The sequence below is a fragment of the Plecotus auritus genome, assembly GCF_963455305.1.
Source record: "Plecotus auritus genome assembly, chromosome: 9".
NCBI lineage: Eukaryota > Metazoa > Chordata > Mammalia > Chiroptera > Vespertilionidae > Plecotus > Plecotus auritus.
Window position 1 is genome coordinate 107,390,242 of NC_137783.1, and position 16,866 is coordinate 107,407,107.

At 42.8% G+C, this 16,866-nt stretch overlaps 1 protein-coding gene across 4 annotated transcripts in view; it reads left to right on the top strand.

The window, feature by feature from the left end:
- The window catches only part of PAK1 (p21 (RAC1) activated kinase 1), a 136,536-nt gene that overhangs the window by 42,378 nt on the left and 77,292 nt on the right, over positions 1–16,866 (top strand). The window contains exon 1 of one of the 4 annotated variants that reach the window (XM_080688159.1): positions 14,089–14,370. The exons of 2 other annotated variants lie outside the window; for them this stretch is intronic. The gene's annotated coding sequence lies outside the window, so the exon portion shown is untranslated. Of the gene's footprint in view, positions 1–14,088; positions 14,371–16,866 lie in introns of those variants that run through there. One more of the 4 variants, XM_080688162.1, reaches the window with a different exon arrangement.

Genomic DNA, 16,866 nt, shown 5'->3' on the forward strand with positions numbered 1-16,866 from the left:
TTTGCTTTCACAGAAGACCTGCCTTACTGCCTATTTTTGCTAACCAAAAGAAATCCAAAGAGGATTTTCTCTGTTATGGGGGGAAAAAAGGCAAAAAGTGAGATAGCGTTCAGTGTTCTGCAGTGAGTTGTTACAGAGGCAGTACACTCACCCCAAGCAGCGAGATGGCAACACCATCCTCCCCGGGGACTACGCTCAGCACCCCAGCACCAACCTCCATGGCTGTCAGCTGGTCTGTGAACATCTGGGCCTTGCCTTGATTGATGCTGTGCATGTGTCAGCAAGATGTGTCCTGAGGCCGTTGCCTCTTTGCTTCCCCCCATTTCAGCTTATGAGAGGTTTCATGGGAATGCTCTACTTTTGGAGAGAGCAGGGGAGACCTGTCTTCACATTTTATACCTGAAAGGCCCTGCGATTCAGAGAGAGGGAAAGGGGCAGAAACAGTGACTGGCATTTGTTGGATGCATGTTTTATGCTTTTGTGGTTGGCCATGCTGCTTCCAGCCACACAGAGCAGCAAGCAATAAGGTGACAATGTGTGGCCAAGAAATACTGAGCCCCTGGTGGTGACGGACGGAGAGCCGAGATGAGCTCCCGATTGGTTATCTGAAGTTTGTGGGTGAGTTTTTCTTCTGCAAATGTGCTCTCCCACCCACTTCTTCCTCATTGACATTGGCTGTGTATCACAAGTTAATGGTTATAATGGGCTTTTTTTTTTTAAAAAAAAAATTGATTTCTGCAATATTCTGTCCTGTAAGCTTCTGAAGTGTAGACTTCTGTGTAAATAGACGCTGTTTTGTTTACCACAATATCTCAGCACACTGCCTTGTGTGCAGTAGTTACTTTTATTTGTGAAATTTCTGAATCAATAGATAGATGGGAAGGGGACTGAGAGATTGATTTATTCAAGATTAGACAACAGTGCAGTAGCAATTTTGGGATTAGATCAGGGTTTTTCTATCCTCGGGCCCAGAATTTTTGTACAACAGTGTGCTGCGTGCCATATACCTATCATACGATTGGGACTGCTAAATGCTCTTGCTGTGTGGCCTTAGGCAAATCCCCCAGTTTTCCCTTCTTTAAACTAAAGTATTAAACAACTGTCTTTTCTCCTTTACATCTTTGGCTGTCCACATGGCCTCCAACCACAGGATGATAAGTGTCTACCAAGAACCCGGGAAGCCTCATTCCATTCTCCTTGCCAACCCAGAGCTAGAAATCATGTAATCGCTCCTGAACAACTACTTCCTGTTTCAGTGGTGGTGTGGTTGTGGTCAGGGTATACAGATTGAAACAGAAAGTAAGTTTGGGTTCTGAGGGAAGAAGGCAATTGGGGTACCTACTTATGCCCCTTCTTTACTCAGGATGGCACGTTGAGTGCCTGGGTTCATCATATACTTTGGAGCTTTTTTATTCTTCATTTTAAATGTAGGGGTCTGCTCATTTTCTTTTTAACTTGCGGAAGAAAGCCACAAAGCTGTTCTCTGTAGCCCCTGATTCATTGGCTGTTCCTTGAATGCACACAACACACAACATGTGGCACTACACCTAGTAGACCCTCAGAGAGGGCTGGTGGAACCTGTGGAGGGAATTGATTCTGGGTTGTGAGTCTATTGCTCTTATTTGAAGTCTGTTTACAGGCCCTGCAGAGGTCTAAGAGGCTCTGACTACAAGAAAGGGTTTGGACCGTGGCACTGCTGGGTCAGAAGCCTGCCCTGTGCCAGAGCTCTATCTGAGAAAATTATATATTTGCACTCCAATTATGTTTTTAAATTTTTTCTCTACAGCCTTGGCCAGTGTGGCTCGGTTGGTTGGTGTATCACCCCATGCACCAAAAGTCGCATTCAATTCCCAGTCATCAGGGTGTGGGCAGGAGGAAACAGATCGATATTTCTCTCTCTCTCTCTCTCTCTCTCTCTCTCTCTCTCTCTCTCTCTCTCTCTCTGTCTCTCCCCCCCCATTTCTCTCCCTTTCTCCCTCCCTTCTTCTAAATAAATAAATATTTTCTTTACATTCTCATCCCAAATAAAATAATTCCTGGCTATAGGTTATTGAGTATTTAAAGCTGGAAATATAGCAGCCACATTCCTCTACCAAAAATCTTGCCTCACACTGTGAAGGGCAGTGTAGTGACAACGAGACTTCGGACAGCCTGTCTGCCACTTAATCTGTCTCTGGAGAAGCATTTAGGCTGAAGTAGCAGCAAAGGAGGGTCTTGGACTTTCTCAATGGCTTACTAATTTGTACTTTCAGGTGCTGTAGAGAGAAAAGCATGACAGGTTAGGTTCTTTGCAGGATATGGGGATGTCTGGGAAGGAAGAGAAGGATGGAGGATCATATTTTCTTAGGTCTCATCTCACTACCAACATTGCTCCAGCCATAGTCACGTCTCGATCCTCTCTTGTTCTGCTGACTCCCTCCTCTAGGGCTTTGTCCAGGTTTTTCTTTTCTACCTAAGTTTGGGCTGTGTGATTTCAAAGTGTAGGCTCTTTTACATGCATCATAATCATAGCATTGAATGGTGAAAAGTGGATTGTTCCCTTTTGCTTTTCCTGTCAGACTTTCAGTCTAGTTAAAATAATTTCAAAATTGAGGTCAGAACATTTTCTAATGCACATATTCAGATTTAGCTCATCCTACTGTGGTGAGGCACCACAGGGATGCCAGTCAAGCTGTGCTTGTACAAGGCTAACTCTTGGTTTGATTTGGCCTGAGAGACAATGGAATGTTCTTAAATCAAGACCAGCACTGTTCCATCTGCCTAGTGGTAATTGAAATTAATGAGGAATAACAGCTTTCCTTCTTCTTTTGTTGTATGTTGGGGAAGCAGTATGGGAAGATCCTGAGGATGTAATGGATCTGGATTCTGCTCCCAGCTCTGATAGGTTTGCAGTGTTTGGCAAGTGTTAAGCTTTCTGTGCCTCATTTTTTCTCAGCTCTAAGATGAGGATAATAAAACTGATTCTGCCTGACCAGCATGGCTCAGTGGTTGAGCATCAACCTATGAACCAGGGTCTATTCCCAGTCAGGGCACATGCCCGGGTTGCTGGCTCGATCCCCAGTAGGGGGCGTGCAGGAGATGGCCAATCAATGATTCTCTCTCATCACTGATGTTTCTATCTCTCTCTCCCCTTCTCTTCCTCTTCCTGGAATCAATAAAAATTGAAAAATAAAAACTGATTTTTTAGAGTTGTTAGGATAAATTTGATTCTCCAAGGACAGACTCTGAACACTTTATCAGTGACAGTGGAAGTCATTGACCTAAGCATTCTCTCTAGCTTAGTATATCATTTCACACTTCTCAAGCCGCTTTTACTCACATAAACTTGTGTAATTTTCACAGTGTGTTCAGAGAGGGAAAGACTATGTGATTATTCCCATTTGACAAATGAGGAAACAGGCTTAGAGAAGTGAAATCGCTTGTCTGAGGACCAGGGACTTCTGAGGTCTAGTCTGGACTCCTTTGTGCACTGACCAGTCCTCGGAGAGGGAAGCGTGTAAGAGTCTGTTCATGAAAGTCAAGAATACTCTGGGTATAGTCGTAGTTGGGACACTTTTGGAAAGACATCTCAGCTTCTACTTTATTTTATTATTTTTTTGAAGGTAAATTGTTCTTTTTTACTCTTTTATTTTTTTTACAATATACAGAATAAATCTATTATCAGATTGTAGCTACAAAATAATTAGCCATTTACATGCAATAAACAATATTTCAAGGAAAATGATTTTAAATATATTACATGCAATAAACATTAATATTTCAAGAAAAAAGATTTTAAATACAATAATATTACCAACACTGTACTAACATAGTATAATATCACAAAAGTTGTAGGAGATATTAAAAATCTGCAAATAACAGGATTACTTCTATTACATGCTAAAATATTTTTTTTTCCCTCTGGCTCTATTTTTGTTCATCAATTTCTGTTGTTCATTATATTCCACAAGTGACTGAGATCATGTAATATTTATCTTTCTCTGACTGATTTATTTTGCTTAGCATAATGCTCTCCAGGTCCATCCATGCTGTTGCAAATGGTAAGAGTTCCTTCTTTTTTATAGCAGCATAGTAGTCCATTGTGTAGATGTACCACTGTTTTTTAATCCACCCATCTGCTGATGGGCACTTAGGCTGTTTCCAAATCTTGGCTATTGTAAATTGTGCTGTTATGAACATAGGGGTGCATATATCCTTTCTGATTGGTGTTTCTGATTTCTTGGGATATATTTCTAGAAGTGGAATTACTGGGTCAAATGGGAGTTCCATTTTTAATTTTTTGAGGAAAATCCAGACTGTTTTCCACAGTGGTTGCACCAGACTGCATTCCCACTAGCAGTGCACGAGGGTTCCTTTTTCTCCGCATCCTCGCCAGCACTTGTCATTTGTTGATGATAGCCATTCTGACAGGTGTGAGATAGCACCTCATTGTCATTTTGATTTGCATCTCTTGGATGATTAGTGACTTTGAGCATATTTTCATGTCTCTTGGCCTTCTGATTTTTGCTTTTCCTGGCAAGTGTTAAGCTTTTTCATCTTTTGAAAAGTGTCTATTTAGGTTCTTTGCCCATTTTTTTATTGGATTGTTTAGCTTCCTTTTGTTAAGTTGTATGAGTTCCCTGTAAATTTTGGAGATTAAACCCTTATTGGAGATAGCATTGGCAAATATGTTTTCCCATGAAGTGGGCTTTCTTATTGTTTTGTTGATGGTTTCTTTTGCTATGCAGAAGCTTTTTATTTTGATGTAGTCCTATTTGTTTATTTTCTTCTTAGTTTCCATTGCCCTAGGAGCTATATTGGTAAAGATATTGCTACGACATATGTCTGATATTTTGCTGCCTATGGATTCTAAGATTTTTATGGTTTCCCATCTTACATTCAATGCAGTCCCCATTAAGATACCAATGAGATATTTCATAGACCTAGAACAAACGCTCCAAAAATTCATATGGAACAAAAAAAGACCCGAAGAGCCACAGCAATCCTGAGAAAGAAGAACAAAGTTGGAGGGATCACAATATCAGATATCAAGCTGTATTACAAAGCCACTGTCCTCAAAACTGCCTGGTTCTGGCTCAAGGACAGACATATAGACCAATGGAACCGAACAGAGAACTCAGAAATCAACCCAAGCCGTTATGCTCAATTTATATTTGACAAAGGCAAGAGCATACATACAATGGAGGCAAGATAGTCTCTTCAATAAATGGTGTTGGGAAAATTGGACAGATCCATGCAAAAAAAAAAAAAGATGAAACTAGACCAGCAACTTACACCATACACAAAAATAAACTCAAAATGGATAAAGGACTTAAATGTAAGACAGGAAACTATTTTATTATTATTATTTTTAAATCCTCACCTGGAGATATTTTTCCATTGATTTTTAGAGTGAGGGCAAGACTGTGAGAAATATTGATGTGAGAGAAACACATCAATTGGTTGCCTCCTGCATGCATCCCGACCAGGGCTCAGGCTGGGGAGGAGCCTGCAACCGAGGTACATACCCTTGACTGGAATCGAACCCGGGAACCTTTGGTCTGCAGGTTGACGCTCTATTCACAGCCAAACCAGCTAGGGCCCGGTTTTTACTTTATTAAAATAAAATTCTAACTGTTCTATCTACCTCCCTTTGTTTATTCATAGACAGTTATGGGGTATTTACTTTGCTCTACACCTCCTGGGCCTGGTTTTTAGTAGGGTAACCTGTTAAGTGACAAGGGCGATAGCAGTCGTGTGTGTGTGTGTGTGTGTGTGTGTGTGTGTGTGTGTGAGTGTGTGTGTGTGTGTGTGTGTGTGTGTGTGTGGCAGAGGCGAAGATGTGGCCTTGGTGGTGGTAGCGGTCCAGGAAAGGCGGCTTTGGGACCAAGCTTTGTTTGTGAGAAGTCTCACAGGGTTGTCTGTAAGAATTAAATTGGATAATGTGTGTGACTGTGCTTTGTTAACTGTAAAGAGCTGCATAAATGTTAGAGATTGTCCTATCTTCTAGAAGGTACTCCTTTTCTAAAACCTTGCTGACCCCGGGAAACACCACAGTTGGAGCCTAACCTTAAAGTGAGAGGAAATATTTCAGTTGCAAGAAAGATTGGGAGCTTAAAAAAATTCTGCGTCTAAAGTGTATTGTATCCAGGAGTCCTTAAAAAGGGGATATGCTTATTAAAATGCTCTTCTGCTGCGATGATACAGTGGCCTTTCAAACTGCTTCTAGTGTTTTAGAGAACTTAGAATCAACTTTTAATAAAGCCATTTGTTCTGCTGCAGCATTTAAAATATTGAGGAGAGATAGCTAAGGCAGCCTTGGAAACAAGCTTATATCCTGGGGTATAAAAGGATTCAGAGCAAGACAGAAAGATTGTGTGGGTGAATTAGATGCCAACACATATGTGGTGTTTTTATTTTTAGATTTGTCTGGGTTCAGTAGATTTAATTGTTGGGAACCTTCTATGTCCTAGGCTTTGCTTAGGTACTGAGGGGACAGAAATGAATGAAACATCCCCTAACCAAAGGGACTTACAGTCTGGCTGGAGATATAAGACACCTATGGAAAATAAAGTGACAAGAGATTTCAGGAGGTGCTGTAAACGAGGAGGACCTATTCAGGCCTTTAGGCAGGACTGTATCAGAGATAGCAAGTTGAAGGAGATAGCACTAATGGAGATAAGGCTGTTCCTGCGCAGGGTAGTATCTGGGACTTAAAGCACTCAGCAGATAGGAGATAAATTCCTTCGAATTTAATGCTGGGATGTTGTAACTGATAAGACATAGGGTTGTTCCCTTTTTAGGTAAGAGCATTTTTGATTTGTTAGGTTTAGTGACAATACGTTAGCATGGAATATTTTAAGAATCTGTGTTTTTAAAAATTGGTTTGAGAGAGAAAGAGGAAGTGGGGGAAAGAGTAAGGGGGGGAGAGAGAGAGAGAGAGAGAGAGAGAGAGAGAGAGAGAGAGAGAGAGGTTTGTTGTTCCACTTATTTATACATTCATCAGTCACTTCTTATATGTGCCTTGGTGTATTGACACTCTAACCAGCTGGCCAGGGCTGGAATATTTAAAAAAAACAATTTATATATGGGAATAAAAGGTGTAAGTAAGAGGTAAATGAATAGTTGTCACTGCTTTACCGCACAGCATTTTGTGTGCCTCACCGTGGAGGTTTTGGCAGGATTCGGTTTCTCACGAGAGCTGTAATAATAGTGGCACTGTTGTTCCTGGCTTGAGAGATTGATTCTGGTGACCCTTCCTGTTTCATAAGGACATCACCTCCATTGGATCAGTGCTCCTCCCTTATGAGGTCATTTAACCTTAATCACCTCCTTAAAAACCTTATCTTCAAAACAGTCACAAAGAAGGGCTAGGGCTTTAGCATATGAATTTTTTTCTGGGGAGGGGCGCACAGTTCAGTACCTAACCATGTATTAACAAATACTTTTAGTAAGTTGGAGTAAGTACAGATAGATTGCTCTGAGGGCCATAAGAAGGGGTGATTCTAGAGTCCAAAAGGACAAGCTGAGAAAGAAGAAATTTATGGGAGAGTACACTGAGTGGCCAGATTATTATGCGTTCAGAGATCATAGTAATCTGGCCACTCAGTGTAGTTTCTTATTGTATCCTCTCTGTAGAGAGGTTGGTTGGGGATGTTAGTACCTTCAAGTTTGTCCATTTCATTATTAGACACCTCTGATTATTATAGTATTCTTGTATTGGTACAGTATAGAATTTCACATCCATCCATTTCTCACTCTCCCTCCCTTCTCTGCTCCCCTCCCCCCTCCCTCTTAGAGGGCACTAGGTGATTTGTATGAGCAGCTTCTTCATTAAGCCAATTCTAAGATTGCATCCATTGTGTCCCTATTTTTTCTGGCCTTCAAGGTTCTCTGTAGTTGCTTTTGACTGGTGTTTCCGGCTCCATTAATTCATTCAGCCATTACTTAGCATCCACATACTGTGTACAGGGAATACGTTTTGAGGTCTGGAGATAAAGACAAAGTCTTTGCCCTTGTGAAGTGCATGTTCTATTGGAAGGAGTCAACCAGTAAGCAAATATGTCAATTGATGATAAGTGCTATGCATACAAATAGTCCTCGGAGACCAAAGTCCATTAAGTTTAGTGCCTATATTTTTTTCTATGTATTTTATTGTTTCAGGTCTTAATATTCAAGTCATTTTGAGTTAATTTTTGTGTATGGGGTCAGATAGCAGTCTAGTTTCATTCTTTTGCATGTGGCTTTCCAGTTTTCCCAGCATCATTTATTGAAGAGGCTTTCCTTTTCCTATTGTATGTTTTTGGCTCCTTTGTCGAAAATTAGTTGCCCATATATTTTTGGGTTTACTTATGGCCAATTGAGAGTCCTTAATAGGCAACTGGCCCTGCTATCTGGTTGCAAGAAAGAATGGTATATTAGATGACTATTTTATAATCAAAATTATTGACTGACTTCTTTTACATTTAACGGGTGATATCAGAAGATTATAATTCTCAATCTGTAAGTGTATTGTTCATAAAATTCTTGTGGTTGCAAAAAAAAAACTTACAATTTTCAAATCTTATAGGCAGTATGATTATGGTAGTCATGAGTTAAATTTTGTCTAAACAAAATGTGCTAATTATTACTGATCATAGTGTTTCCTGGGGTTACAAACCCATATACCTGCAGAATCCAGGTGAGTGACTTGAAAGGAACTGGTCAGGCCTAAGATGACCACACAGACAAAAACATTGCTGATCAAGGTTCATGGAAGATTAACTTGTAAATTATTTACTTTGTAAACCAAAGGACTACATCAGCGCAAGGAGTTATTGCACTTAAAACAAGTTAACTGCTAACTTGTGTAAACGTGGGCAAGTCATTTGGTATCTCTAGGATTTAATTTCTTTCTTTGAAAACACAGTTTTATTGATCAAGTCCCTTCTACCTCACTTGATTCTGCTTTTTCATTTCTTTAGCTAATACTTTCTTTCTTGTAAGAAGGGCATCTTAATCACTATAGTCTTTCCTTCTTGATTATCTGGGACCAAGAAATCTCCCTTAGGGTACCAGGCAGTAAGAAGTACAGTGAGTATCATGTCCTCATAGGTACCAGGCAGTAAGAGGGTCATAGCATTATGTTCAGTGGGAGATGCCCTAGATCCCCACTACTCAAAGTAGAGTCTGAACTGTTCCAGTCTGCAACGAGGAAAGCAAGAAATTTAGAGTGTTTAGAAAATTTCATAGCAGTTTGATAAGAGTAATGTTTTTGATGAATCTAATAAAAAAGGAAATGAGGTTTATCTTATATATCTGTTTTTGCTTGATACGTAACATTTTTATTTTAATAGACTTTATTTTTAGAGCAGTTTTAGGCTTACAGAAATATTGACCTGAAAGTACAAAGAGCTGCTATATACTCCCTCTCCACCCGCTCAGCACTTCCTCTATTAGCAATTTCCTGCATTCGTGAGGTACAATTGATGAACCAATATTGATACATTATTATTAACTAAAGTCCACAGTTTATATTTGGGTTCACTCTTTGTGTTTTACAGTTCTATGGCTTTTGACAAATGCTTATCATATATCCATCATTATAGTATCACTAGAGGCCCGGTGCATGAAATTCGTGCATGGGGGTATGAGTCTCTCAGCCCAGCCTGCACCCTCTCCAATCTGGGACCCCTCGAGGGATGTCCAATCCCCGGTAGGATCGGGCCTAAATGGGCAGTCGGACATCCCTCTCACAATCCAGGACTGCTGGCTCCCAACTGCTCGCCTGCCTGCCTTCCTGATGGCCCCTAACCGCTTCTGCCTGCCAGGCTGATCACCCCGTAACCCAGGGGTGGGCAAACTTTTTGACTCGAGGGCCACAATGGGTTCTTAAACTGGACCGGAGGGCCGGAACAAAAGCATGGATGGAGTGTTTGTGTGAACTAATATAAATTCAAAGTAAAGGAGTGGAGGGGAGAGCAAGAGAACCCTCCGCTCTTTCGGCTCCGCGGGCCGGATAGGACAGCCAAACAGGCCGGATCTGGCCCGCGGGCCGTAGTTTGCCCACGGCTGCCCTAACCACTCCTCTGCCAGACTGATTGATGCCTAACTGCTCCCCTGCCAGCCTGCTTGCCCCTAACTGCCCTCCCCTGCAGGCCTAGTCACCCCTAACTGCCCTCCCCTGCAGGCCTGGTCCCCCCCCCCCCCAACTGCTCTCCCTGCAGGCCTGGGTCCCCCCCAACTGCCTTTCCCTGCAGGCCCGGTCGCCCCCAACTTCCCTCCTCTGCCGGCCTGGTCACCCCTAACTGCCCTCCCCTGCAGGCTTGATTGCCCCCAACTGCCCTCCCTTACAGGCCTGGTCCCTCCTAACTGCCCTCCCCTGCTGGCCATCTTGTGGTGGCCATCTTGTGTCCACATGGGAGCAGCCATCTTTGACCATATGGGGGCAGCCATCTTGTGTTGGAGTGATGGTCAATTTGCATATTACTCTTTTATTAGATAGGATACAGAATAGTTTCATTGCCTTAAAAATGCCCGGTGTTCCATCTCTTCATCCCTATCCTCAATTCCCTTTTGAAACCCTGGCAGCCACTGATCTTTTTGCCCTTCCTATAATTTTGCCTTTTCCAGAATATCGTAAGTAGTTGGAATCAGCCTTTTCAGACTAGCTTTTTTCACTTAGCAATATATATTTAGGGTTTTCTCATGGCTTGATAATTCATTTTTTTTATTGTTGTTATGCCATTGTATGTTTGTTATCCATTCATCTGTTGGAGGATATATTGTTTGCTTTTGAATTTTGGCTGTTGTAAATAAGGTTATTTCTGAATTTTGGCTATTGTGAATAAGGATGCAATAAATATTTGTGGACATATTTTGTGTGGACATAACTAAATTTTCAACTCATTCGGGTAAGTACCTAGGAGTGTAATTGCTGGATTGTATGGTAAGCCTACATTTAGCTTTGTAAGAAACTACCAAGCTGTTTCCCAAAGTGGCTATAAGATTTTGCATTCTCATCAGCAGTGAATGAGAATTGTAGTTGCTTCACATCCTCACCTGAATTTGGTGTTTTCATTGTTTAGGATTTTAGCCATTCTAATAGGTATTTAGTGGTATCTCATTGTTGTTCTAATTTGCATGTCCCTAGTGACATATGATGTTGATTATCTTTCCATATGCTTAATTCCCATCTCTATATCTTCTTTAGGGAAGTGTCCATCCAGATTTTTTGTCCATTTTTTTGATTGAGTTGTTTGGTTTCTTCTTGTTGAGTTTTAAGAGTTCTTTGTGTATTTTGAATACCAGTCCTTCATCAGATATGTGTTTTGCCAATATTTATTTTCTCAAGTCTGTGACTTGAATTTCTCTTAATAGTGTCTTTGCAGAACAGAAGTTTTAAATTTTAATTAATTGAAACTTAACAACATTTTCTTTTATGGATTGTGATTTTGGTATTGTACCTAAAAAGTCATCACCAAACCCAAGGTCATCTGATTTTCTCCTATTTATCTTCTAGACATTTTATAGTTTTGCATTTTACATTTAGATCTATGATACACTTTGAGTTATTTTTTTTTTGGTGAGAAATGTAAAGTCTGTATCTAGATTAATTATATTTTTGCATGTGGAGATCCTATTTCTAGCACCATTTATTGAAAAGACTATTCTTTCTCCATTGAATTTCCTTTGCTCCTTTGTCAAAGATCAGTTGACAGTATTTGTGTAGGTCTATTTCAAGCTCTCTCTTCTGTTCCACTGATCTATTTATCTATTCTTTCACCTATACCACACTGTCTTGATCACTGTAGCTTTATAGTAAGTCTTGAAGTTGAGTAGTATTAGTCCTCTGATATATATCTATTTATCTATAGTTTTAGCTATAAAGATATATTGCCTAGGCCACACCCCAGACCAGTTGAGTCAAAATCTCTGATAGGACTTCAATATATATTTTTAAATCTTCCCAGCTAATTTTGTTGCACAGAGAGAATTTAAAACCACTATAACAAGACCATAAACTCTTTGAAGGAGTGGCTTGTATGAGATGCTTAGTTGTTGAATGAACAAATGATGAAAAGAACCGAGGGTATTTTTCCTGGAGAAGAGAACAAGTATAGGGGCTTGCTAGCTCACCATACACACATATCTGAAAGCCTTTAATGTGATATTTCCTGAAGGATGATCTCTGAGTACTCCAGGAGGCAGAATTGGAAGTTTACAGAGGCACCTGGCTGAATATTAGGAAGCACTGTCTTACTTTCAAGTGAGCTCTTTTTTCCTGCACATGTTCCAGCAGGGCCAAGAAAACCCTCTATTGGAGGATGTTTGTTGCATGTGGTGGGAAATTGGGTAAGATCAGATGCTATGATTATTGATCATTAGTATGAAACACTATGTCCAAGGCAGAGCACTGTTTCTGGGACTTCTGGTAGTTGGAATAGCACAAGTACTCAGGGCATGGGAAAGGTGAAAGGTGTTTAACAGAAGAGCTCTTTCTGTCCTCATGGAGTTCTTCCTCTATTTCCTTCTGCAATTAGATTAATTTGGGCACATTGAATGGAGGTGTAGGTATCTGTCAGGAGAAATGGACAAATACCATAAAACTTCTCTCTACTGCACTTAATCAGGCATAACGTTGGTTATCTGCTGTTGGCCAGGCAGTAGGAAGAGGGATAAGCAGTTGATATAAAATTGACTACCATGGCAGAGAGAAATAAAGCATAGGTGTAGGAGTCAGACTAGAGCTGGGGCACTTTGGCCATTTACCAGCCGGGTAGTCCTGGGGAAGTCACTGCCCTCTCTCACACGTCATATTCTGTTTTTCAGCAAGTTCTGCTGCTTCTTCCAAGCTGTGTCCTTAGAATTGACTTGTTTCTTCTTACCTTATCTTCCAATGTATTAGTCTAAGTCAGTGGTCGGCAAACTGCGGCTCACGAGCCACATGTAGCTCGTGAGCCGCGGTTTGACGCTCCCTTGACCGCTGGTCTAAGTCATTACCATCTTCTCTTACCTGGAGTCCTGAATCTAATAACTAGATTCTATCACCCTCTCCTCTATTTTTCATCATTTAGTGATCTTGTAAAAATGTAAATTAGATCTTGTCCTTCTGCTTAAAACCTTCCAAAGCCTTCCTTGCTAAAATTTAGGACAAAATCCAAACTCCTAGTTATGACCTGGAGGATGCCCTGCATGATCTGAGTCCCGCCATCTCTCTAAAGAGCAGGATAATAGAAGGGGAGTTGGTGAGGTAATGTTACCTCCGAGGGGGTATTTGGAAATGTGTGGGGTTTTTTTATAGTTTCAATGATACTTACTGGCATTTAGGGGGTGCTGGGCCAGGGTTGGCATATGTCCTGTAATGGGTTGTTTAGCTCAGGGCCCATTCCAAGGCCTGATTTATAATAGGTGTTTGAGAACACTTGTATGAAACCACATTCTTCTGGACCTCAGTTTTCACACATGTAGATTGGTAGAGTGCCTGCTTCCTAAGATTGTGGTGAGACAGAGTAACATTTTATGAAGCACCTGGTACACAACAACACTTAATCAAGGATAATTGCTGCAGAGCTTTCTTCGCTTTGGGTATAAGTGTCAGCCCATTTTCCCTAGGGCCGTGGTCGGCAAACTGCACCTCACGAGGCACATGCGGCTCTTTGGCTCCTTGAGTGTGGCTCTTCCACAAAATACCAGCCTGGGCGAGTCTATTTTGAAGAAGTGGCGTTAGAAGAAGTTTAAGTTTAAAAAATGTGGCTCTCAAAAGAAATTTTAATCGTTGTACTGTTGATATTTGGCTCTGTTGACTAATGAGTTTGCCGACCACTGCCTAGGCCATTAGAATTAGAACCTGACACCTTTGTGGGGAGTGGGAAGGTGGGTGCATCTTTTTTTCTGAAGCCTAATCTGATGGAGCCTAGGTTTGACTTTAGTTGTCCTGGAGTCCAGACTTAGCTGCAGGAACTAAGGCACAGAGGTTCTCTTCCTTGACTCTGGGGCTCATCCAAAACCCTTAAGTGGCCGGTGGAAAGCCTAGTTTAAGTGAAAAAATGACCTCCTGCTGGAGACTATGTGGGGAAGAAGAGCTGAGAGGGTAGGAAGGTAGTAGTCTCCCCTCCCCGCCCTCAGTGCTTCTCAGAAAGGAGAAGCGCGGCTTCCTCCCGCCTCCTTGCCTCCCTTCTTCCCCGCCCCTTCTGCTTCGCCAACCCCAAAGCAGCGCCTTCACTGTGCCCTGCGAGGGCGGGAGCGTGCTGCACCCGGGAGCTGGGGCACGGAGCTGCTCGGAGCCCTGCTCCCGCCGACTAGAGGCTCGGGTGGAGCCCCGGCTTTGCGTGGCCAGGCCCTGCGGGAGAGAGGTGCGGCTCTGCGACAAAAACAGTGGCCAGAGATGCCGGGGCCAACTCCCCCCACCAGGTATTGCCGGCCCAGCTGGGCGATGCTGGGGAGGGGGTTAGTCTCTGCAGGCTTCGGGGCAGTGGTGATGCAGGGTTTGGTAGATTTAGGGTCTCTTCCCTTAAGAGATCCCAAATGAGAGAAGGGCTGAAGGTGGAATCCTCCGATGAGCCTACGCTGGGCTAGGCCAGCACTGGGATCAGAGCTCTGGCAGGGAAGGGCGTGAAGGGGAAGCTGGGTTTTGGGGAACTGCTCTGCCTCAGGAACCTGGCTCCTTTACCAGCACCCTTCTGCTTGGTGGCTAGGGTGATACTTTTTCTCTGCCTTGGCTTAGCTACCTGCCAGCTGGGATGGTGGGTTTTTTCCCTCTTGGGTGCTGGGGAGGGGCATTATATTATAAGTGACCTGTTAAGAGGTCCAGTAAACTGGGAGATAGGAAACTTGGGGGGCTGGTCCTGTTCCAGTAGCCTCTGTGGGCCTCAGTTTCCTTATCTCCTCAGTGAAGGGCTTGACATTCTGTTTGTAACTCGGGCTTTTCCAGGCTGTCAGATTGCCTTCTGGTAAAGTGAGCTGGTATGAAGTCCTTCCAGTGGGCGGCAGAGAAGTCCCCTTAACCCTGTAGGAGACAGGTGAACTCAGGAAGCAGACCTGGTGTCCTGTCTTCTAGCCAGCTTGTGGATGGCATCTTGCTGGTCTGCTCGGGACCCAGTGACTTTATGGGCAAGGCAGAGGTTGAGAATGCTGATTATTTTGGTGTTGAGTGTAGGTGTGTTGTGTGCCGGGTGGTGGGATTAGGAAGAAGCGGGGCAAGGTATGTTAATGGTTTTTCTCAAAACTGACCTGTTGCCCTAGCTGGTTTGGCTCAGTGGGTAGAGCGTTGGCCTGCCGTCCAGAGGGTCCTGGGTTCGATTCCGGTCAAGGGCACATGTCTGGGGGTTGCAGGCTCGATCCCCAGTAGGGGGTGTGCAGGAGGCAGCCAATCAGTGATTCTCTCTCATCATTGATGTTTCTATCTCTCTCTCCCTCTCCCTTCCTCTCTGAAATTAATAAAAATATATTTTAAAAAAATGACCAGTTTTTTGATACTTAGGTATAAAGCTGTTTTAAACTAGGCTGTCTTCTCTGGAACCCCCTTCTTATTCTGCCAAGTTAATGACAGACTTGGGATCTGTGTAATGTCTTAATCACTATAATCTTTCCTTCTTGATTATCTGGGACCAAGAAATACATGTCAGGACTGGTATTAACCTACTTGATTATTTAGGACCTCCTTCCTCTCTTCAGTTTTTCTGTGACTGCCTCCTTGTCTTCCTCTTTCTACTTTTTCTTTCCTATTCATGTTATTTTTTCTATCCTGGCCCTGACCCACCTTTTCTCCCAGCCTCAGTTTCTCTCTTCTTCCTGCTCCCTCGTGCTTCCCCTTTCTTATCCCTTCCCCTCCATTGCTAGTTTTTCCTTCCCTCTCTTGGATCCTTCTCCTGCTTTGTTAGGCTTTCTTCTCTTCCTTCTAGAAGTATTGATTAACTTTCTCATTATTATTGGGTTATTGGTTGTAGGGACCTTTGCTCTGGTGTTTGTGTGGTCCAAACACTCTCTAACTCCCATCTAACTCCCTGGCTTTTGGCTTTCACTTATAAATCCTTCCTTCCCCCAGTGTCAGCCTCTCTCCTTACTGCCTCTAGGCCTTGCTTTGGGCCTACCAGTAAGCAATCTTTCTTCCTGGATTTGCTCCCCACCTCCTTCCTGGAGGGGCCTGGGCAGCAGCAGGCAGTAAGTTGGGAGGTGGGGAGCTTGAAGACTAGCCTGGGAGGAGAGCAAGAGGCTTCAGTAGGACTGGGCAGAAGCTCACATTCTGGTGAGGTTGACTGGGAGAGAAACAAGACTCTTTGGCAGCTCTGAGGTGTTGCTGACCTGGAGGAAAAGAGGGAAACCTTTGTGAGCCCAGGGAAGATGAGGGGGACAGCCGGGGTAAGGTGGAGGCAGAGAAGGAGGAGTTCTGGGGGAGAACAGTGGTCTTTTGAAGAAGAGGGTGGCCTGGACAAGATGGGGGATCTTTGTGGATAGCGGTGTGAAAGAGGAACATACAGGTTAATCCTCTTTCCCTCTGAAGGCTGGCTTTTTGGACTGGTTTGTTTCTTCTCAGCAAACTCTTCTTGGGCAATGTTCTCAAAGTAAGAGAGTGAGCGGGGAAGCAGAGATAAGACAGGATTGCAGCTTTCCTGGCACTAACTGTCTAGACTAGAATGTAGAATGTGTGTACATACAAAAAGCTTTGAATATGGTATCCATCCATCATGAGACATTCTCTGAACCATCTCTTCTATGTTAGTTATGGTGTCAGGTGCTGAGGATACACAAATGGAAATTGGACTCAGTTGCTGCCTTCCAGTACAGGTCAAGGAGTATGGATATCTGTAACCTCATGCAATAAATATATGTGATATAAGAGAAGTACAAGGGGCTCTGATAACACAGAGGGAACTTTTGATTCATCAGGTCAGCGACAGAGCTGGGTCC